At 40.1% G+C, this 22,840-nt stretch overlaps 1 protein-coding gene across 6 annotated transcripts in view; it reads left to right on the plus strand.

The window, feature by feature from the left end:
• ptprea (protein tyrosine phosphatase receptor type Ea) overlaps positions 1-22,840 on the plus strand; it is a 296,189-nt gene that overhangs the window by 195,372 nt on the left and 77,977 nt on the right. Inside the window, exon 1 of one of the 6 annotated variants that reach the window (XM_048550903.2) lies at positions 507-596. The exons of the other annotated variants lie outside the window; for them this stretch is intronic. The gene's annotated coding sequence lies outside the window, so the exon portion shown is untranslated. Of the gene's footprint in view, positions 1-506; positions 597-22,840 lie in introns of those variants that run through there. 6 annotated transcript variants of the gene reach the window in all.

A 22,840-nucleotide genomic window follows, 5' to 3' on the forward strand; every position in this document is an offset into this window, starting at 1 on the left:
TTGTGAAGGTTCTCATCCACTGCTCTCTATCTTGAAGGTGGCATTTTATTTTAGATAATCTCATGCTAATGAGTGTTCATTCATAAAATGCAAGTACAAAGCCATCACAAGGTGGCATAATGCTCAATATACCCCAAATTTGTCACTGACTTTATGCCTGAATTTCAATCTACCAGTGGGAAATTGAAACTCTGAATCCCATCTAATTAAGTGACCATACTTCACATTTCCCAGGTCCATAACATCCACCCGTAGGATTCTTTTTCAAATCATCTAAAGCTGTATTCAGGTTGACATCTTAAGATGTTCTAAAACGTGTCCATGTTTAAAGAATGAAATTACGAAATTTTAAGATGAAGCAAAATGATTATTTCTGTTATTCAAAACTATTGGCTCAAGCACACCAGCCAATATGAGTGGTATAGTCCAGGAGAAGCTATTAATTTACACTCTATATTTATTAATACATAAGGGAGTCAATTGCAAGAATGTGTTATTCTGCTGGTATTAGAGTAGCGTGAAAGCCCAATCTTCCAAATGCAGGACATTGAAGATATGTAATAGAGAGTGTCTGTGCCTGGAACTTGCAATCACTGGTGAGATTTTCTTTTAATTTTGAAGGAATGAGTGATTGTGGAAATCTTGTCATGACCTTTAAATAAACTTGAAAGCATTGGGGTTGCTCACAGCCATTACGTGTCTCAGTGATTCATGGAAGTGGACTGTGACTTTTACTTCTACAATTTGGATTTAAATATCAGTCATCTGTTCAATGGCAATATTTTTCATTGTTATACAGCAGCAACTTTTAATCTGTCATGATGTGATTTTATTTTCTAGTTAATCCGCAATTCATTTAGAATTAAGTTATTGAGTAAAGGTTTAACAGTTTGTATTGTATTTATCAAATAATGACTTGGTGGCAATCAAATCTAGGGACTATTTAACTGTTTGAAACAGACTTGACATGAATGAAATGAACATCTTTCAGAGTTATTAAAAAAAATGATGTTCCAATATCCTACGTTTTGCAGTGACCAGAAAGTAAGACTTACTGTCAGATTGCACATATGTAAAATATAACTGTTGACAAAATCTTTCAGAACATTTAGGGATTTCAGTTGTGTGCTATATTGTTCAGTGAACTGCATTTTAGTGCATTTTCATTGGAAAAACCATTATTTGCGTTGACCAATCTGATGTGTGCAATATGTATTGGACAGTATGTTGTGACACTTAATTTCTTCGTGTTTCCTACCGACCACTTGACATCAAAAATGCACCTTGCAGAGATGAACTAACAGGAACTAGATGAAAAAGCATGCAAATGTTATGCTTTAACTTGTTATCACTTGCAGAAGAAATTTGGATTTCTCCCATTATGCAAAGCACACTCACGTATAAAGGTAGCAACTAAGTCACTGAGTGCTCCAGTTTCGTCCCACAGTCTGAAATGTACAGGTTAGGTAGACTTGTCATAGTAAATTGCCCATAGTGTTCAGGAATGTGTGGATTGGTGGATTAACCAGGGGAAATGCAGGGTTACAGGGATAGGGTAGGGGAGTGGATCAAGTTGGGATCCTCCTCAGTAAATCTGTGTGAACTCTTTGGGTCAAATAGCCTGCTTCCACACTGTAGCGATTCTATGATTCGATGTAGTTAAAATTTAGAGTCTGAGGAGAGACCTCTTTTTATATATTTAAGATAAACTTTTTTAAAAAGGCAAAGGCCAAAGAGATTAGAGCTGAAGATTGCGATTACAGAAACACTTTATAGCTCAGATACTAGGTCTGTAAACTTATTCAAAACTCGCGTCACAGAGGAAACAGAAATGCAGGCACAATGTAATTTAAACCACTGCACTTACAAATCATCTGTGCATCTCACATCAATCTTTCAGTCTTTTGATATGTTTCGGCTTGGAAACTAAGTCATCATTATTGTACTTTATCAAATATTCCTCTGTTATTTTCATGGTGTGTTCACCCATTTATTTTATTTTGTTATGGCTGTAGGAAATTATAGGAATAAGATTTTAAATGACTATAAATTTGTTGTCTTTTAGAATTTCCAATGATCATATTTCACTTTACAATATGGTGGGGGTAATTTTAATTCCACCAAAGCAGATGGGATTGTTAATTTGGGATGATACATTTCAAAAATCTCAAACCTGACCCCAACCAGTGTCCAACCCACCCACATTAACCCGTGAAGACGTGAAAGAGGGTTGAGTAACCAAATTGTGAGAGGAGAAGGATTTAAAAGGGACAAGAGGGGCCACTCTTTCACACATGGGATGATTCATATGTAGAATGAACTGCGAAAGGAAGTGGCAGGTGCAGGTACAGTTACATTTAAAATGTATTTGACAGGTAAATGAATATGGAAGGTTTAGAGGGATATGGGTCATATGCAGGCAAATGGGACTAGTTTATTTTGGGAAATTTGGTCAGCATGGACGAGTTGGATCGAAGGATCTGTTTCCATGCTGGATGACTCTATGACTCGATAACTGTTTGTGCAAGGTGATTTTACTGCACTCCGTAGGGACCAAGAGATGTGGGAGTGATTTGCTGCAGCCCAACATGTGTAACTACTTCCTTGACTGCCATCACACTTCATGCTACAACTGGACTCTCTCCTAGGCTCAGAGATTATATCACCCTAAATCAAAACTCCCTTGCCATTTACAAAACACAGGACTGAAGACTGGACCATTTCAAGAAGATTTGCCATTCCTCCATACCTAGGAGGGGTGATACTCTCCCCAACCCTCTATCCTGAGGACTGGTGAATACACTCTCTGTCACCCCAACTTCACTCCTTGAAGTCTGAACTTTTCCTCCTGGGATCAGCAAACAATTCTTCCTAAATTCCAGACTCCATCCCCAGGACCCATGCCCTAAAATAACCCGAACATGGGTTCCCTTTATGTTGTAGTTATTGTGTATGGTCCAATTATCCTTTACACATATAGTAATCAGTCACTTTAAATTTATTATGCAGTGGCAAATTATGCCTTGTTTCTCACAGAATAAACCCTTCAGAGAGCCTTCACTTACTGCTGAGCTGTACAGCTTCATGGCGAAGCAGGAACATTACTTTCTCCTGATCGGCATTCTCCTCCAGTGAATTTGTGTCCACCTGAACTAAACACACTGTAACATTAGAACTACCAGTGCACCTGGACAAATTTGCTTCATCTGCATGTGAGATTATGTGGGCAACAAAGCTCACACTGTAGTGATGAAAGGTTAAAATAGTTTTCGGGTTAAAAACAATACTGACTGGTAACTCTCAAATAAAATATTGATAAATATTTGATTAAGAATATAAGTGATGAAAGTTTAAAATAGTTTTAGGGTTAAAAACAATAGTGACTCAAAACTCTTTCAAATAAAATATTGATAAATATTTGGTTAAGAATGGGATTAAAGTACGGCCAAGCACTTCAGAATGAATGGTTCAAAAATTATTTCAATAGTTGGGAAGTAATTTTTGCACTGCAGTTGAATTGCTAGCTTGAGGGCTATTCTGTTAACTTCAGAAATTTTAGCATGATCATTTCATTTTCCTGGAACTTTATACCAAGTCAGTCAATTCTGTCAAGAAACTGAGTGAAAGCAATAAGCCTGATTGATTAAATGACTTTTTCTCATTCCAAGCACATTATATTCTTGTTATATTGTGCTTTTCATACAGCCACATAGAATATTGCTGCTCATTAAGGTAGGGATTTTAATGTTTATGGTAACATTCCTACTTTCTCTGTATGCTCTTTGATCCCTTTAACCCAGAGAACTGTAACTATCCCCTTCATGAAAACATTCAATGTTTTGGCCTCAGCCTTGTTGTGTGGCAGAGAATTCCACAGGCTCACCTATCTCTGGGTGAAGAAATTTCTCCTTGACTCAGTCCTAAATGGCCTACCCTGTTTCGCTAAACTGTGAGCCCTGGTTCTGGGTTTCTTGGGAATGTTCTTTCTGCATTTAGTCTTCTCTATGAGGTCCTGCTCATTCTTCTAAATTCTAGTGAATATAGTCCCAACCAATCCAGTCTCTCTTCATAAGCTTGCCATCCCAAGAAACAGTCTTGGAAAAAATTGTTGCATTCCCTCCATACTCTTTAATATTCCTCTTTTGGTTTAGAAGATGCAAGGTGCTGCAGAAAAAGGCATGTACTTGTCATTTTGATGTACTGTGAACCTGAGTTCACAGTATCTTTTGCATAATTATATAAAACGGATGCATGTAATCCAAGCCTTGCTACCGAGTCTGATATAAATATATTCTAATTTATTCACTACTGTATATTTTATTAAATGATTTCTATGCAATTTCTTAACACTATGAACAACAAACAGCTAAAGGTATTTACAGAGTTCCTCTCTTTGCTCCTCTAGTTATAGCCCACTGCAATAACATTGAATAATAAGTAAAATTCTTCCTTCACATTACTGGGACAATTAAGTACATAACTTAAGGCTCGGTGCCTTTGTAAAGGGGGGGTCAAAGATGTTAATCATCATTCCCACAACTGAGGACTACCTTAAGATCCTGTGCATGGCTCTGATAATTACTATATTTGGAGAATTTTCTTGTGTCCATCCCCAAACTCACAAGGAAGGAATAGTTGTTTATGTGAGATCCCAGAGAGCTGCTAGTAGCTCTGGAACTATCTCAGCAGGAACCAATACTTTTAGCAGATTCTGGGACAAAAATCAATTTAATTCCTTACACTTTTTAACAGATTTCTAGGTAGGTTAATAATTTATGTGAAGCTAGTAATCTGAGTGTATAATGGAAAGACTCAAATTCACGTAAAATCTTTAACATGATATGCAGGAATGTTTTGGAGCTCTTCACACACAATTAATTATTTTCAGATTAGCAACTGTATATAAATATGTCTAAAGGTATTTACAACTGTTAAAGTAAACTTAATTGACTGGCAAATGTAAACAGCGTGCAATAACATTGCATATTTATGTACATTTTACTGCATGACAGATTGTGTGCATCTCTTTCTCTCTCTCTCTCTCTGTTTTTTTCCCACCTGCCAATATGTGTATACATATATTGTTTATAAAAATCTATTAGTCCATCTGTAGATGAAATCTTGAATATGTGTGTAGCATGAAACTTGTGAAATAGTTTTACAGAATGACAAATGGAAGCATTCAGTTTGATTGTGGTTGATATTCTTTCATACTTTTTTGATCCTCCAGTTTCCAGCATTCTGTAACACTGAAACTATTGAGAGTATTCATTTTTTGAATGGAGACTAGATTTAGACCAATGGCCAGTCATATTCAATTGGATTTTAACTTCCAATTTGTATTTTGCCTCTTGCTTTTTTGTTGGTCAGGTTTTTCCTGTGTCAGCCACCCTTTAGCACTTCACAATGTGTCGAATTTTCTGCACCTGGAGGTGGGAATAGCACTAAATTGGGGACATGAATGAAGTTCTGGACAGAACGTTCACCTTCAGGCTATCTATCCCATCCCTCTTGATGCCCTTGAGTGGCCAACTGAGGACAGCTAAGGTTCATTTAAGGATCACAAGCCAACACCAGGCTGTAGTTCGGCCCATCACTGTACAACATTCATGTTTGGTGCTACCCTGCAGGCAGCTTGTCACCTAACAGGTAGGGGCTAGGTGGTCCTTGATCAAAAGCAGTTTGTTACTAATTGAAGGCTTGATAATAATGCAGGGATCTGCAAATTTGGAGCCACTCCCTGATCCTATTTCCAACTCCACCAATTGATGTGTGGTTCAGTGGGCCTTCCTTAGAAAAGGCAGTGCTGGTTACTTGCTTTCATCAATTTCAAAATATACTTTATTCATAAAAAAAATCTATATATGTACACACACACACAGGCACACACAGAGGCACAAACACAGTTCAGTTCTGTATAGTATCATATCAAGGAAAACAAACAAACATTGGAGTTTGGCTCTACCCAAACAAACTAAAGGCATCCTTACTTGATCCAGACAATACTTAGATGCATTTGAGGCACCAGGTGGGTTCGCTAACTGAATGAACCCTGAATTAACTTTGGCAGAAGGACCTGGTCTTTCCCCACTGCATATTGGTGGCAGCTACCCCTAGCTTTTATGTGTTCCTCAGCACATCCTGGACCTTGGAATGTGCCAGTCTACAACACTCGGTCAAGGTCAGCTCTTTGTTCTGGATGACTGACAAGTTTCGGCAGACCTAAGGAGCATCTTTCACTGAGTTAATGGTCCTGCAGATACAGTTGATATTTGTCTCTGTGTACGTCCAGTGGGCAAGACCCCCAACACCTCACCATGACCCTGCCCACTGTATTGTTTCAGAGATCGACTGAACACTGCCCTGTTCTAGTTAACTTTAATCAAGATCATTGTTGGAATGAATACAATTCACACCTTTTCTCAGCATTTATAACAAAATTTTACAATTCCTCCATGATTGATTGTACTGGCATCTGCAAATACTTTGCAAGTTCAAAATTTGTTTCAAAACTTGTCGCTACCCTTAATTATTCCTTAGCCATTAATCCAATGAAATTTCATGAAGCTACTTATCTTTGGTTCATTATTCATCATTCTTGATGCATACACTTTAAATGTGTTTCCAAATGTGTATTTTCTAGTTCAGTAAGTGTGCTTGTGTTGTAATTTATGAATGTAAGCCGCTCTTATTAACTCTCAATGAGGTGACAAAACATGTAGGCAGAAAGATGTGAAAAGACGCAAGCTGAAAAAAAATCAAGGTAGAAATTTAGACCACTGCGTCAGTGAAATGACTGGAACTTCATTAACATCATAGGGAGGTTCAGAATCAAAAGACAAGTTATAGTCTGGAACGCACCAAAAAGTGTTAATATTGCATAAAATAATAACGTAGGGTTGGCAAACAACTCTCAAGGACAAAGTGATCTTTCACAAGAAAATGTGAGAGATGCTGAAAGAAACAAAGTCATTGTTCATTACTGGTGCTCAATCATCTTGCTATGTTTTTATCTGTCTTGGAATTGCAACAGGGTTTATTTCCCCCCCATTGCATTGGATATTATCTGCTCCCCAGTTAAATTGATATGTACGATATTGTTAAATACAACTCTGGAAGAGGGTATAATCAAAAAAGAAATCTAAAATGATGCTATCTCACTCATACTTGTTTAACATGTGCTTTTTTCACTCAGAGGATGTGGGTGTTATTGGCTGGATCAGTGCTCAATGCCTTGTCATCGGGGATAATGTAGGCAGTAGATCATTTAAACATGGATAAAAACCCAACTTGCCTCCAAAGTCTTGTGTTGTTGTCAGAATTTCAGATTAGAAAACTGTTGTTGGGTTGTTAAGAATTATAAATGGAGATTAGCAATGTTATACTTGATGTGACCTTTAAAGTATTGGTAAAGGTCTGTGGCTCAGGTTGTGGATGAGATTGTTGACTTGCTCACCGAGCTGGCTTGCTTTTGAATAAAAACAAGCCAGCTTGGCAGCAAGTCAACAAACTCATAATATGACTTCTATACCACAGCATTTTCTTCAAATTTTATTGATTGGAGACTCCACAGGAGACATGAAGGCCTACTGTCCTCTCCCAGCTAGGATGAGGGGCAATGCAGATTGAACACACTGGAAATGCAGTATACTTGGGTTGTTGGTTGATATTAAGATTTCCTGCTGACCCTTATGGAGAGGTCAGGTTTCAGGTGCTGTTGGAAGCCCTTTTAATGGAGGCCTTTGGAGAAGTTGCAGTGCTGAATGGGTGGTAGGGGGAGCAGCAGCGTTTTTAAAGGTAGGGTCAATGGAAGCACCAGATGATCCTGAAGATCTGAATTTTCTTAAAAAGTAATGGAATGTTAATCGGACAAACCTTCAATGATTTGAGCCTTGCTTGCAGTTTAATTTGTATGTTTCAAAAGCTGAATCAAGGGACTCCATGTTATTCAACTTTTACAGCTGTGACATGGCTGATATCATAATAGTATCATAAGCAGCTGTCTGAACGTGCTGCAGTTTGTGGCTGGGAGCTGGTCAGGGGTTGGCAATATTGTGCCAAGTAGGAGTTGGAGAAACAGGATAAGTGGAAGCAGTGAATAATGATACAGATGTGACAGTTTTAGTCTAGTTGATATGAAGAAGGAGTATTGTCAATTACACAGTTGTTCGTCACTCAGGAAATTTCCAGAAAAGTTAACTGAGCAATTTTTAAGGAGGCTTATTGTTTCTGCTTTCATCTGTCTCTGTATAAGGCTTATCTCAAAAGGGCAGATATCACAGTGCTTAACATAGCCCCCATCCCTAAGAATAAAAAATAAATAAGATGCTGCAGGAACACTGGAAGCAGTAGTAGCATAGTTATTTGAAAAGGCCTTTCTTGGCAATGCTAGTCCATGTCTGCAGAGAAAAAGTATCAAAACAACATATCTAGTATCAGTAGTGGCAACTTTTGCCAAGATCAGTTTGTCCCAAAGTGCAACCGGTATCATGAGACAAAAGCAGCACTTAGGGGGTCTCTAAACTCTCATCTACAACATTCCTTGCATTGCAACATCCACTCAGTCAGGGACTGATATTAGAGAGGCAATGGAAGTCTTGATGAAGGGTAAAAACCCAAAGCGTCGACTTTCCTGGTCCTCTGATGCTCCCTGACCTGTTCCCTGATGTTTCTCCAGCTCCACACTATGTTGACTCTGACTCCAGCATCAGCAGTTCGTGTTATCTCCAAAGTCATCCATTTGCTGGATTATTTCAGAGCAAAGGATTAGTGGCCATTTTTTTCCAGCATTGAATTTGTTTTCCAAGCACTGTTTGGGAATAATGCAGAGCACAATTGGCCCTGTGGCATCTTCTGGACCTTAATGTTTGATATGAGTAATTGTTAGTTGTACTGTCCAAATTGGTGATGGACGTGAATGCCTCTTCTGGAAAACTGTATCCAGTTCCAGTCACCCAATTATAGGAAGGATATTATTAAGCTAGAGAGGGCTCAGAATTGATTTACCAGGATGTTGCCAGGAATGAACAGTTAGAGTGATAAAGAAAGGCTGGATTGGCTGGCTGTTTTAGATATAAAGTGTAGGAAGTTGAGAGTGACCTCATAGAAGTTTATTAAATAAAGTTTATTAAAGAGAGTTAATGGTAATTGCCTTTTCCCTAGGATGGGGGATTTCAAGACTAGGGGGTCATTTTTAAGGTGAGAGGAGAAAGAATTTAAAAAAAGATATATGAGGGGCCATTTTTTTACACAGAGGGTGATCTATCTTTGGAATGAACTTCCAGAGGTAGTAGTGGATGCGGATACAAAGACATTTGAAAGACATTTGGATACGTATGTGAATAGGAGAGGTTTGGAGGGATATTGTCAAGGAACAGACAGCTGGGACTAGTTAGTATGAGATTATGTTTCACACCGACCGGTTGGACTGAAGGGTCTTTTTCCATGCTTTATGACTGTATGACTCTATGAGGAAGTAGGTGACAATTTCTGATGATACAGAGTGAGACAGAGATTTGTGAGGTTTTTGGCTGGCTAGGGGGATACATTGAAAAAATATGATTTGCTCCATTAAGCCACCTCAAAATTGAGGAGAAAGAAAATACAATAAGAGCAGCATCAAACTCACTTAACAAGCATGGGTGGTGCAATCACTTGGGGATAGCAAAAATGAACCCTAAACACCAATCTTATTCATAACCGTAGATTCTACCTTCCCTGGCCATACTTGCTTGTTATCACAGTGATACTGACCATGTCTTTTGGAACAGGACATGTTTTATTTTACCACATTTTTAAGAGGGGAATTTTATAAATGAATATGCATTGTTATCAAAAGTATTGTGACACTTACTTGGAAGTGTAACATCATTTTGATCCACATGTTGATACTCATCTTGCTTTCAATAAGCTAAATGGCCTCCTTTCGTGCCACAATGTCTCTCTGACTATTTTGATAGCTCCAACAAAATAAACAGCTCACTGTGACATATGAATCAACAAGTGTTCAAATAAGCTATGTGGAGGGAACAACTAGTACTAGTGGGCAGAAAAGTGGTTCAATTTTACCAGTTCAGCCAGTCCAATGCTTTTTTTAAATGATAGTGAATTTAGTTTTTTTTTTATCTGTGTTTTGTTTAGATTGGAACATGAGACTGAGCAGGAAACGGAAGTGAGATTATTTTAACTGTGGAGTTGAGGAGGGAGGGCAAGTTTAACAACACTCATTTGATTTCTTAGTTGCAGTTTAGCACATAAAGATTATTTCACTATGTCCTTGAAGAATCAAACTCTATCTCACTGTTTCTTCAGCCTCTGTTGATAATTTTAGAAAGTAAAGAACAGGAGAATTATTTTCTGTAACAAAAATTTTTCATAGATATACTGTTTAAACATTGAATGACTTATCGCCTGGACCTGTGAACAAACAAACTGTTAGATTTCCTCCCAACCCAGTGGTATAACCAATTAGAGGGCAGCAAGAGGGCACCTCACCCATTTTATTCCTGGGTACTCGTTCAGTGAAGTTGGCAAAATCATAATGGGCCAGAGTGAAAAGGTACTTGTAGTCACTGAGACGAAACCAGAAGAAAGCTTCAAAAATGTGCTCTCTGGTGTATTTCCAAAGGTCAACAATATAACTAAGAAATAACATCAACCCACGGAAACACAATCAACTGAAGGAAAATCTTAGAAAGCAGCAAGACAGTGACTAAGACACTACTAAACACTACTTCAGTATAAAGTTGTTACAGGATAGCTAAAACAAGCAAATAATTAAAATATAACTTTACAATGTTTGTAATACCAAATACGTTTAATCTTTGACTGAGAAAAGACATTCTTGGTATTGATGGAGTCCGGTGAAGGTTCGCCAGACTGATTCCTGGGATGGCAGGACTGACAACATGAGGAAAGACTAGATCAACTAGGCTTGTATCTGCTATAATTTAGAAGAATGAGGGAGATCTCTTAGAAATATATAATGTTCCCCATGTTGGGGAAGTTGAGTACTAGGGGTTACACAGTCTAAGAATAAGGTATAAGCCATTCTGGAATGAGATGAGGAAGAATTTCTTCATTCAGAGTTGTGAATCTGTGGAATTCTTTCCCACAGGAAGCTGTTAGAGCCAATTCATTAGATATAGTCAAGGGGGAGCTGAACGTGGCCCTTGTGTTTAAAGAAATCAAAGGGCATGTGGAGAGGGCAGGAATAGGATACTGAGATTGCGTGATCAGTAATGGTGGTGCTAGCTCGAAGGGCCGAATGGCCTACTCCTGCACCTATTTGCTATGCTTCTAAATAGTAAATGCCCGCTATTAAATCAGATTAAAAATCATCTGTAATTTTTGGACATCATACCATATTTACTTCATGAATGTATTCTACATACTATCCCATTGAACTCTTGGTTCATTTTCTGTTGCTCTTCATAACAATGGAAAAATACCTTCATTGCTTCAGCATGGCCTCAAACATTTTATCATTTGATTAATATGTAGGAATAAATATTCAGAAGTGTCAATTTTGAGAAATGTCAAAAAGAATTTCTCTTTGTGAGCTTCAATGAGTTTTCTTATGCTGTTCTCTGCCACTTGTCTCAGTATGCACAATACTTCAATGTCATCCCACTTTTTAAAAGAAAATCACTCAATGGCCATGGGCATCACAGGCTGACCAGCATTTATTGTCCCTGTCCCTAGCTACCCTGGAACTGAGTCACTTGCTTAGCCATTTTCAGACGGCAGTTGAGGGTCAACCACATTGCTGTGGGTCTGGAGTCACATGTCGGCCAGACCAGGTGAGGATGCAGATTTCCTTCCTGGACGGACATCAGTGTGTTGGTATTTTTCCGGCAATCAGCAACGGTTTCACGGTCATTAATAGATTCTTTCTTCCAGATTTTTAATCTGTCATGGTGGGATTCGAACCCAGGTCTCAAGAACATTGGCTGAGTTTCTGGATTAATAGTCTGTTGATAATGGGCCATTACCTTTATGCTGTGTTCCCTTTTGCCACAGGTGAAAGTGCTCTCCATTGCGGAGACTTCCTGGAATTCCCTGAGCCAGCACCACTTTATATAACTCTGTTGTGCACCAGGTCAAGTGTTGCTGCCCCAGAACTACCCTTCACAGTGTGTGTAGTCGGAGGAGAAACAAAAAAATACTTCTATACATACGTAGGTGGCATAGCTGATACTTAATTGTAAATACCAGTGTACATTCTTAAATATATTGCTATTTAAGAATTAAGCTACACACGTTATCCATCCTTAGTATCACCCCAGTTTAAAATCCTGATTAAAGGTGTACTGTTCTTTCCCTGGTTTTCAGTATAACTTGACAGCATCCTGTTGTTCAATGCTGGACTAGCACATGAAAGTTTCCAAACAGCTGAAAACATTCAACTTGATTCAACAATTGCAAATGCAATGAAATAAACAAACAAAAGCTTTATTTGTTTCTGGGAACAGATGGGGACTGTTCTCCTTTTGCTGAACAACAAATTTACAGTCAATGAGTGATCACTGCACCAGCTGATATCTATTGGAACCGGGAGTAAATGAAGTCCTGTCTAGTTCCTTGTGCCTAGCGCCTAGGGCAGCACTGCTCTATCATGTTAAAGGTGATGCTTCTCATTCCCAAAGTTCTCATCTCCTCTTTGGAAAACTGCTCCTGCCCTCCCAACTCTTCAGCATCCATTGCATCTCCTTTTTGCCTGCCCTTCAAGCATCACCCCTCCCCCACCCCACCACCGCCACCCCCCAACCCCCGGCCCTGACATAGACTGATCCAAGCATTGGAACCTCATGTTCAGCAGGCCTGTCATCTACTCCATGATGGCCCTGGTGGAACAAATGTGCTGTGTTATATCTGCACTCAGCCTCAGTCAAGGACTTGTGGTTCCAGACAGAAGTCAGTTTCTCCTGGTATAACCTTGCAGGACATCTAGGCCCTGACAGCTTCTCATATTCCTCCAAGCAATCAGACATGAAGGATTCTGACAAGGAGGGTACTGGCATGACTCCACATGAGTCTGTGACATTGGAACCTCATTCTGATGAATACCGCACAGGCCATATCACACATAGAGAGGGAAGTTGTAAGTGCTATATCATTACTGATACTTTATCTGCCCATACCCCAGATCATCCATGAAAAGAAGCATTATATCTTCAAGCATGTTGGCAAATGTTTACAGTTCAAGGTGAGAGGAATCAACTGTATGCCCTGTATAGCCTACAAAGTTTTGGATTGTCTTTGTGAATTGTGGCCCACAAGGTGCTACCTTTATGTTTACCTCTGATGACTTCGGCTTCACAGAGATGGCTATCTTCGATCTGCAGTGAGATTGTCAGGATTGCTTGTGAGCGGGTTTTGTATCTCACACTGATGTACCCAGCATATACTTCACATTCAGGGTACCATGATGATGGGTGTCTTCAACTTGCACTGTGCAAGTGCCACATTAAAGCAGTTGTCCTTTGAAGAGCCTCACATTGCTCCCAAATAGTGCCCACATCTTCAGGAAAAAAATCACCAAGTTAACCCACTCCAGTTGCAGTTGCAGCCATTTTCCATTTGCAGTGCACATTTACAATTAACATGCTTATGGAAGTGAACAGAGGTCATACTTGTCATTGGTAAGTTTCAGGCTGAGCCTGGTCATCAAGAGAACTCCTGAGTTTTCTGTTGAGCTCAGCAAGACTGAGCTTCCACATGGTTCCCTTGTAGTTCATTGATTTATAACTTAATCTCCCAACATTATCTCTTGTGCCCTGTTACAGTTTAGTCATGCCAACCATCGTGCTGCATTGTTCTCTTGCATAAGTCAATAACCCCGGTCTTCCGATGCCCACCATCTTCCCACCTCCCCCAACCTTAAATGCTGAATTTCCCCCCTTTATAATTATAGTTCCCTCTACATCCCAGCATGCTGCCACCATAACTGATTTTGCCACTTTTCCTACTGTAGCTATGGTCCCTAATACCACTACATGCCCTTGTCACCCCCACCTTTCATTAAGCTCACCCCAGACTGACCATAGCCCCAACCCCTGACTAACATGGACAGACAGCCCCGACTGATAAATCAATGCACCTTTGACTGACTCTGTGCAGCTTCCTGACAGAACTGCTGTTACTCTACAGACTGGTTGCACTAGATCTGCAGGATGGCCAACAGCACAGATAGTAGGCTGACTGTCCTAATAGTTAACTGGCGTTGCCCAAGCCTGTGGACTGAGAGCAGAGACTGGAGTTGAGTTACTGTCGCAGGACCCTCCGACTGAAAGGTTGACCCCCTCCCCCCCCTTGACTGAGGACTTCTGCTCTTAGCCTTGGAGACCTGGCTATTTGCTTGAAGCACACGCAGTGTGTATGCTGTTTATGCTGCTGGCACGTGGGACAGATGTGAGACTGATGTTGCATAATCCTGTACAGCAAGATTTGCATCTCCTTGTCTGACCACTGCTGGCAATCATGACAAGCTGATTGGCCTCTGTGTCTGCATTGTAAGGCAAGGTGATGCAGAGCTACAGTGAGGCTTTAAACTCTGGCTGAGGGGCCAACATGCAAATGGGCTAGGCTAAGTAAAACAGAGATTCCATGAGCAGAGAAGTAGGTGCAAAGTGAATGGCTGCTAAGCGAGCAAGCAAAGGGCCCTGACATGCACTCTACGAGACAGTGCTCGTCCTATGAAATGTGTACAATATTTCCTCACAGCAGCATTACAAGGGTGTGATCCATAGTGCAACACTATATATGGATTAAGTCAGAAAGAAACAGCATCAGGGTGTGGTGAGTCACGTACATGTTCATTGCCAATCTTTGTAGTCAGGCAATTCCAATAGTCACTGCTGATGGAATGTGCCCTGAGACGTTAGGAATTGTGGAGAGCACATTATCATTTAGCCATAATGAAAATGATGTTTTTATTGTGAACAGTCAAATTTGCACACTGATCCATGAATGGAGCAATATTTTAATTTTAGTCTACTATACTGATCATTTAAAACGTCCAGTTTTGTAGATTGTGCATAAAGGGTAATGTTGTTTACTGCTAAAGAACTCGTAACAATCATATATCATTCAGTAATTGGTAAGGAATGATTAGTTGCCTTAAATCATAATAAGATGGCATTGGTTTTTGCAAATTATTAGTAATTTCTAGAATTGTTAAAATGCATATTAAAATGAACTTTTATTTAAAACTGTACCGTAATAACATTGGAAGCAAATCTGTACCTACAGTAACCATATTAATTGAAGCATGTTCAAAACAGTGTGGTGGAGCTGAGCCACAAGATGGAACTGAGAGAAAGCCTTATATGTAAAATATAAAAAATATGTAAAATAGAATAAATATTAAAAATTAAAACATAAATATAATATATATATAAATATAAAATTTTTTAAATGTATAAAATAAAAACCCTATCTGCGTTGGATACCAGCTCATCTGTGTAGTTATACTGAAGTGTCTGATGTGAGTCAACCTGCCATTCTGTGTAAAGGCTACTTCAGCCTGAACCACAGCATTAGAGGAGCTCCCTCTGCTGAATGGTGTGAAGAATGTTCAGACTTAACGCGAAACTGTCCTGTACAGCATTTTAATGCCTTGGACTTAAATAGCCTGTGAAATCCTTTTTTTGAGCTTTATTTTCAATTCATTATAACTGCTTTATACATACATGGACTTAAAGCAAATTATTTTTCTTTAACTAAAATTAACTATATACCTTTTGATTTATTTCATCATTTTCAGCCTCAGACCACAATGTTGCATTACTGTCATTTTTTAAAAAAAGTTTGCATTGCAAAGGTTTCTCGGATGACTAGTCCAGTTCTGGATGTGAGTTTGCTCGTTGAGCTGGAAGGTTAGTAGCTCAGCGAGCAAACTCACATCCAGAACCTCAACCTGAGCTACAAATCTTCTCAAAACTCGCTGACTAGTCCAGTGATATTTGGAATTTATCCTGTATCCGGTAATATAACAGATGGCAATTAATGGTCCCTCCTATTGTGTCATAAGCATTCTAAGAATCAGCTCACTCAGCATAGTACCAGCATGCATGATTAAAACCAATCCTTTCTGCCATTTCCTTAAAATATCTATTCATATCAAAGTTCTGGCCATTATAATGGCCTAAGCATTGCTGTACTTTGGAAGTGATTCAAACTAGTCAAAAAGACCACTTTCAGATAAATATCTATATCAAGGAACTCCTAAACCAATAAACAGATGGATTTAAAAACATAAGTTGCTACAAAAGCTCAGTAGATCTGGCAGCATCAGTGAAGTAAATATCAGAGTCAATGTTTTGGTTCCGGTGACAAAAGATACGCTTTATAGATAGTGTAGTGTTTTGGAGGTTATGATCAGTCATTTTTATTAGTGTCAGCTTGACACCAGTATCCTGGATCTTTTTTGATGTATGGAAATTGTATGTCAACAGTCATGACATGTGGTGCAGTATTTTAGTAGGTCAAATGTCGCAGCTGCCCAAAGGCAGATTCTTTTATGTGCCACTCCCACTTTCAGTCACCTCCAAGCCTGTGCAGTGAAGACTGCAGAATATCCTTCCAAAGGATCCTCTAATTTAAAATTTGGTTATTCAGTTTCAGGGCAAAAACATTGTGATCTTGAAATTTAACAGCCAGAATGGGGAGGAGAAAGGTGCATTTTCAGTAGGATATCTACCATCTGCTGTGTTATTTGAAATAAGAACAGAAAGTGCTGGAGAAACTCAACAGCATTTGTAGAAACAGAACCCGAGTTAACATTTCCACTCTGCTATGACCTTACTTTCTTGATAACGCGTGCTTTTCATTTATTCATTCATGAGATGAGGGCGTTGCTGGCTAGGCAGCATTTATTGTCCAGAGGGCAGTTAAGAGTCAACCACATTGCTCTGGGTCTGGAGTCACATGTAGGCCAGACCAGGTAGGGATGGCAGCTTCCCTTCCTAAAGGACATTGGTGAACCAGATGGGTTTTTCTGACAGTCAGCAATGGATTCATGGTCATTGTTAGATTGTTTATTTCTGATATTTATTGAATTCAAATCCCACCATCTTCCATTGTGAGATTCAAACCCAGGTCCCTAGAACATTATCTGGGTCTCTGGATTAATAGTCCGGTGATAATATCATTAGGTCACCACTTGCAGGTAGGGATCAGCCACAACTCTGTTTTGATCATTTTTGGAGACAGAGATGACCTTCATCTGTACCAGAAGCCCAAGTGTGAGCCTTGCAATCCTGATGGGTCTTTCCCTTGGATTTCATGGTCATCAACTGTGCATTCACTAATGAAACCCCAGTATCAAATATGTTCAGGGATCTGATCATCTAAGGCACATGTATTGACCAGGATTATATAAAAAAAAAGACAAAAAATACTGAAAATACTGCACTCAGGCTGTATTGATGTTTCACACAGAATCTTTCATCAGACTGGAAGATGTTACAAATAGTTTATGTCAGGATTGCCCAAAAATTAGCTCACAAGCCAGAGTCAATAAATTTCTAATGCCTCGTCTTTCTGAAATTTGCCCTGTGAGTAACTTAAGTATTAAAATGTAGTCACTCACTGAGTCATACAGCACGAAAACAGACCCTTTGGCCCAACCTGTTGTGGAAAAGTTAGACATTTCTGGTCTAGCCCACATGGAAGGGGCACAGAATTGAGGGTTGGGTTCAAGCATCCAAGAAGATTTCTGGTATGGTGCTTTAAAATAGCCGTATGAGAGAGAAGTAGAGCTGGATGAACACAGCAGGCCAAGCAGCATCAGAGGAGCAGGAAGGCTGATGTTCTGGGCCTAGACCCTTCTTCAGAAACCTTTTCTGAAGAAGGGTCTAGGCCTGGAATGTTAGCCTTTCTGCTCTTCTGATGCTGCTTGGCCTGCTGTGTTCATTCAGCGCTATTCCTTGGTATCTCAGATTCACCAGCATCTGCAGTTCCTACTACCTATGAGAAAGAATATTGTTGGCAAGTTCTGGGATGACAGTGCATCTACAGGAATTCATAGAAGGTCACAATGCTGTATCCCTTTGGTGCTCACTAAACCGATGAACAAAGAAATGATACACGTCTCATGCATTTCATTGCCATTACCTCAGACTGATCACCTTGAGGCTGTTTCTCCTTGCAGGAAAACCCCAAAAGCTCCAAGGCAATGAGATAAATAGGACAGAAAACTAGATTGCGAGATGCATGACATAGTTTTCCTTGTACATGCACCTAGAAAGCAAAATACTTTCAAGCTCAAATTGCAGGCAGATTCTCCAATTTGAAATTTTATTAAGATTCATCCTAATTTTTGAATCAACCTTCTCTAGATGATAATCAGATTTAGTTAAATCCTATAAGACTAATAATTTACTTATAATTGTATACTTATTACTTCATGGGTTTTCTCATTCTCTGTTCCCTTCATGCTTCTTAGAGATACATCAGTCAAAATGAAACTACTCCAGAGAACAAACGCTAACACTGATATCACATTGTTGTTGGTCACCCTTTTTGTTGGCTTCTAAGAGGGGCCACCTTGCCCCTCATTGTTGAATTCCTTTGTGCAATATTCCACAGTTTACATTGCTTTGTTGAGCGCAGCACAAGTTAAGAACTATGCAGAGTGAAATACAAACCATATTTCCCCCATGGCTCTGTTACTGCATCGTTATAACCATTTAACCTTTCTTGGTTATGCCTCCCTTTTCTTGCTTTAAAACTCTTCTCACTGTCTCCACATTCTGCCTCCCTCTAAGCTCTGTCTCTAATGCTCACTATTAAGGAATCAAGTTCTCAACAGATGATTAAGCTGATTGGGGGTTGTCTGCCGCCAATTCCCAACACTCTCCCAATACTGTTTCACTCCATCCTCTATCCCACTGCATGAAACTGAAGAGTTTCTATTTGTTAGACATCATTTTATTTGTAAGATCGTCATCATGCTTTGTCTTCTATTGGAGAAGCTGGGCTAACTTCATCTTCAATTACTATTCCCTTACTGCATCCCTCTGTGAGAATTCAGACTGAATCCTGGAATCAGCTCTGAAACCAAGGAAAAGATCCATGAAAGTTGGCTGCATGGGTAAAACAATGGGAAACTCGACATCATTGCAAAGTGTTAAAGGATGAAAAAGGGAGTTCAAGTAAATTGTCAATTTCATCAAAGCAGCAAAGTTTCAATGTGTTGAAAAGAAAGGCTCACATTTATGTTGCATTATCGACAAGCATAGGGCATCTTGAAGACTTTATAATAAACAAACTACATTAAAAATGCCATATAGATAGTAGGAAGTGCCGATGCTGGAGAATCTGAGATGGCACAGTGTGAAACTAAATGAACACAGCAGGCCAAGCAGCAGGAAAGCTTGATGTTTTGGGTCGGGACCCATCTTCAGAAATGGGGGAGGGGAGGGGGATTCGGAAATAAATAGGGCACTTTTCCCTGCAACCGAAGCAACTGCTACACCTGCCCCAAACCTCACCCCAATCCCAGGCCCTAGGAAGGCTTTTCATATCAAACAGATGTTTACCTGCACATCCGTCAACGGTATATTCTGTATCTGCTATTCCCGTTGTGGCCTCCTCTACATCAGGGAAACCAAACGGCGGCTTGGGGACCGCTTTGCGGAACACCTTCGCTCTGTTCGCAGCAAACAACTACACCTCCCAGTCACGAACCTCTTCAATTCACCCCCACCCCACTCCTCGGATGACATGTCCAATATGGGCCTCCTGCAGTGCCACAATGACGCCACCCGAAAGATGCAGGAACAGCATCTCATATTTCACTTGGGAACTCTGCAGCCCAAGGGTATGAATGTGGATTTCACAAGCTTCAAAATCTCCCCTCCCGCGACCACATGCCAAAACCAGCCCAGCTCGTCCCCTCCTCCCTAACCATTCCTCCCACCTCAAGCCTCACCCCATCCCCTACCCACTAACCTCATCCCGCCCCCGATCTGTCCATCCTTCCTGGACTGACCTATCCCCCCCTAACTCCCCATTCATCTTCACTGGCTCTAACCCCTCAGGTCTCTTTGACCTGTCTGTCTCCTCTCAAACTATCTTCTCCTTAATCCATCTTCCATCTGCCTCCCCCGCCTCCCTATTTATTTCAGAATCCCCTTCCCCTCCCCCATTTCTGAAGAAGGGTCCCATCCCAAAACGTCAAGCTTTCCTGCTCCTCTGATGCTGCTTGGCCAGCTGTGTTCATCCAGCCTCCCACCATGTTATCTTACATTAGAAATGCATTCACTGCCGAAAGGTGGAAAACATGATTTGATCACAGCCATCTCCCTCAAACAGCAATCTGACAATGACCAGATAATCTGTGTTTCATTGTGACATTGATTGAGGAGTTGATATTGACCAGGATGCTGAGGATAACTCACTGTCTTCTTTGATCTAGTGCCATATGATCCTTAACATGCACCTCAGCAGGCACAGGAGTCTAGGTTTAAAACCATATCTGAAAAACCACACATATGTCAACGCATTGGAGTGTTCAGGTAGATTTTCTTCCTTCAGACATCAGTTCGGATCATGAACCCAGAGCTTTGTGACTCAAGATAGCTATCAACTGAGCCAGGCCAGAGCTGCCACTTGGTCAGTTCAGATCAGATCAGATCAGATCTCAGCCTGTACAAGTAAGGAAGGGAAGGTACTGTAGATTTGAGGGTTTGAATCAGTAGCTTAAACATTTGTTGAGAACTTGATTCCTGTTATTAAGACTAGTTTCCTTTATGACAGACAATTTTTCAGTTTAAAACAGTTCAACACCATTTGTGAATGTGAGAACAAGAAATTTGTCTTCTGCTCTGATGTGAAGAGGTCTAGACACCAAAACATCTTCAATCTTGGTATAGTCTGTGACAAGCATCAGCCCAGATTTTGTGTAACAGTGGTGAACCTAACAATAATCATTGTTATAATGGAACAACTCAAACAGAAACTTCCCAGATGGACTAGGCACCTGTCCAATTAAGTGTGGAATTCTGGAACGTATCTGAGTCACCATGCTCCTCCACAGACATCAGCATAAGACACGCAGCAAAGAAAGGCAAACAGCAGCATTAGGCTCATACTTCTCCATTGCAGCAGCAGCTTTGGCAGAAAAGTGTAATCCCAGCATGTTGTGTTCTTCAGGAGTTTCCATGCAGGGTGTAGACATGGGGATTTACAGGTGTGAAGTTCAGGGAGACTCCCTTTCACTGGGGAAATGTTCTGGGTGGAGAATGGCACAGCAGTGATGTTGTCTAGTTGTTGACAAGCCAGCCTCATAAGTGTGTTTCGGACACTGCTCCTTTCACTAGACAACTTAATTGGGAATCTGTATTGACTGGGCCTTGAAATGTGTGGTGATATGGATGGAGAAAACAAGCTCTTATCTGGCAGATATGATCTCAGCATTAATTTGATGAAGCCCTGTTTCTTTCTCTCTTATTTCTAGTCCTATTCCCTTGAATAGCAATCCTTTCAATCTGGGTTTTCTCCACACCTCCCTTCCCATTTCTCTTGTTGCCCATTCCCCTCGCTCATCCTTACAAATATTCATGCAAATATTCACACTTACTGTGGCCAGCATTTCCTGTTGCTACTGTGATTTATGGAATGATGGGATTGTTGATTTTTGGTGTTGGGGAGGGTGACTTCCAGTTTTCTCCTTTCTGGAAACCTGGCACCGCCAGAAATGTCCAAAATAGCACAACTGTCACCGTTAGTTGAAGGGAAAAGAAATGTATATCTGTTGCTCTGGGAATGTTGCATCTCGTACTGCCACCACCTTCACAAAGACATGGGTTAGTTATCTGGAATATCTGCCATTCAGCACTTGATCTACAACCTCCACCAGAACAGTGACAGTCCTGAGCAGTTTAGATCTTGGGTCTTGAATCGAGGAGACCCAAACAATAAATCCCTCCTGTTAATTCAACCTCAAACGCTTAGAGAGAAATACAGGCTGATATAAAACTGAAAGCATTGAACCACTTCCTCCCACAGTTCAGCAATGTCCACTGGTGACGTTGTTGTTGTTTTTTGATTTTGCTGGTCTAATAATTCAGCCCCCAGGCTACTGCCTTAGTGACATGGGTTTGATTCTCCCCATGGCAGATGGTGAAATTTGAATTCAATGAAAAACCTGGAATAAGAAAATCTCACCTACTGGTGACATGCACCTACTGTCAATTGTCATGAAAGACCATCTGGTTCATTAATGTCCTTTTAGGGAAGAAAACCTGCTGTCCTTACCGTGCCTAGCCTATGTGTAGTCCAGGCCGACAGCAATGTGGTTGACTGTTAATTTAACTCTAGGCAATTAGAGAAGGGTAGTAAGTGCTGGTTTATTTAGTGACGGCCCTATCCTATGAATAAATAAAAATAAAATAACAAATTAAGATGCAAGTGTTTACTTGCCTTCACACGCAGCCTCTACATTCATAGTCCACTCAGTAATTTTCCTGCACACAGTGAAGGAAATGGCTGGCTGACCAGTTAACCTTACTGGCTAGCTAAAAATTCCTAGAGAGTGAAGTTTGATTTAATTGTATTTCTCAGCATGACTCAATCAAATCTGTTTTTAAAAATATATAACATCCTATTAAATAAAGATGTACCTAATTAATAATTTTAACGATATTATGACAGAATATTAAGTATCAGTTCTGTTTTCCTCCAGTTCAGTGAAGGTTGATCATATGATGGCTCTGAGCTGTGCTGCATTATCTCCCTTGAGATTTACAGTTGATGTTGCATTTTTGAACTCTTGTTCTTCAGGTTTGACTTCCACATCTTCCAACACTGTCCATTGACTACATTTTGTGTTTCT

Source organism: Stegostoma tigrinum, chromosome 20 (genome assembly GCF_030684315.1).
Source record: "Stegostoma tigrinum isolate sSteTig4 chromosome 20, sSteTig4.hap1, whole genome shotgun sequence".
NCBI lineage: Eukaryota > Metazoa > Chordata > Chondrichthyes > Orectolobiformes > Stegostomatidae > Stegostoma > Stegostoma tigrinum.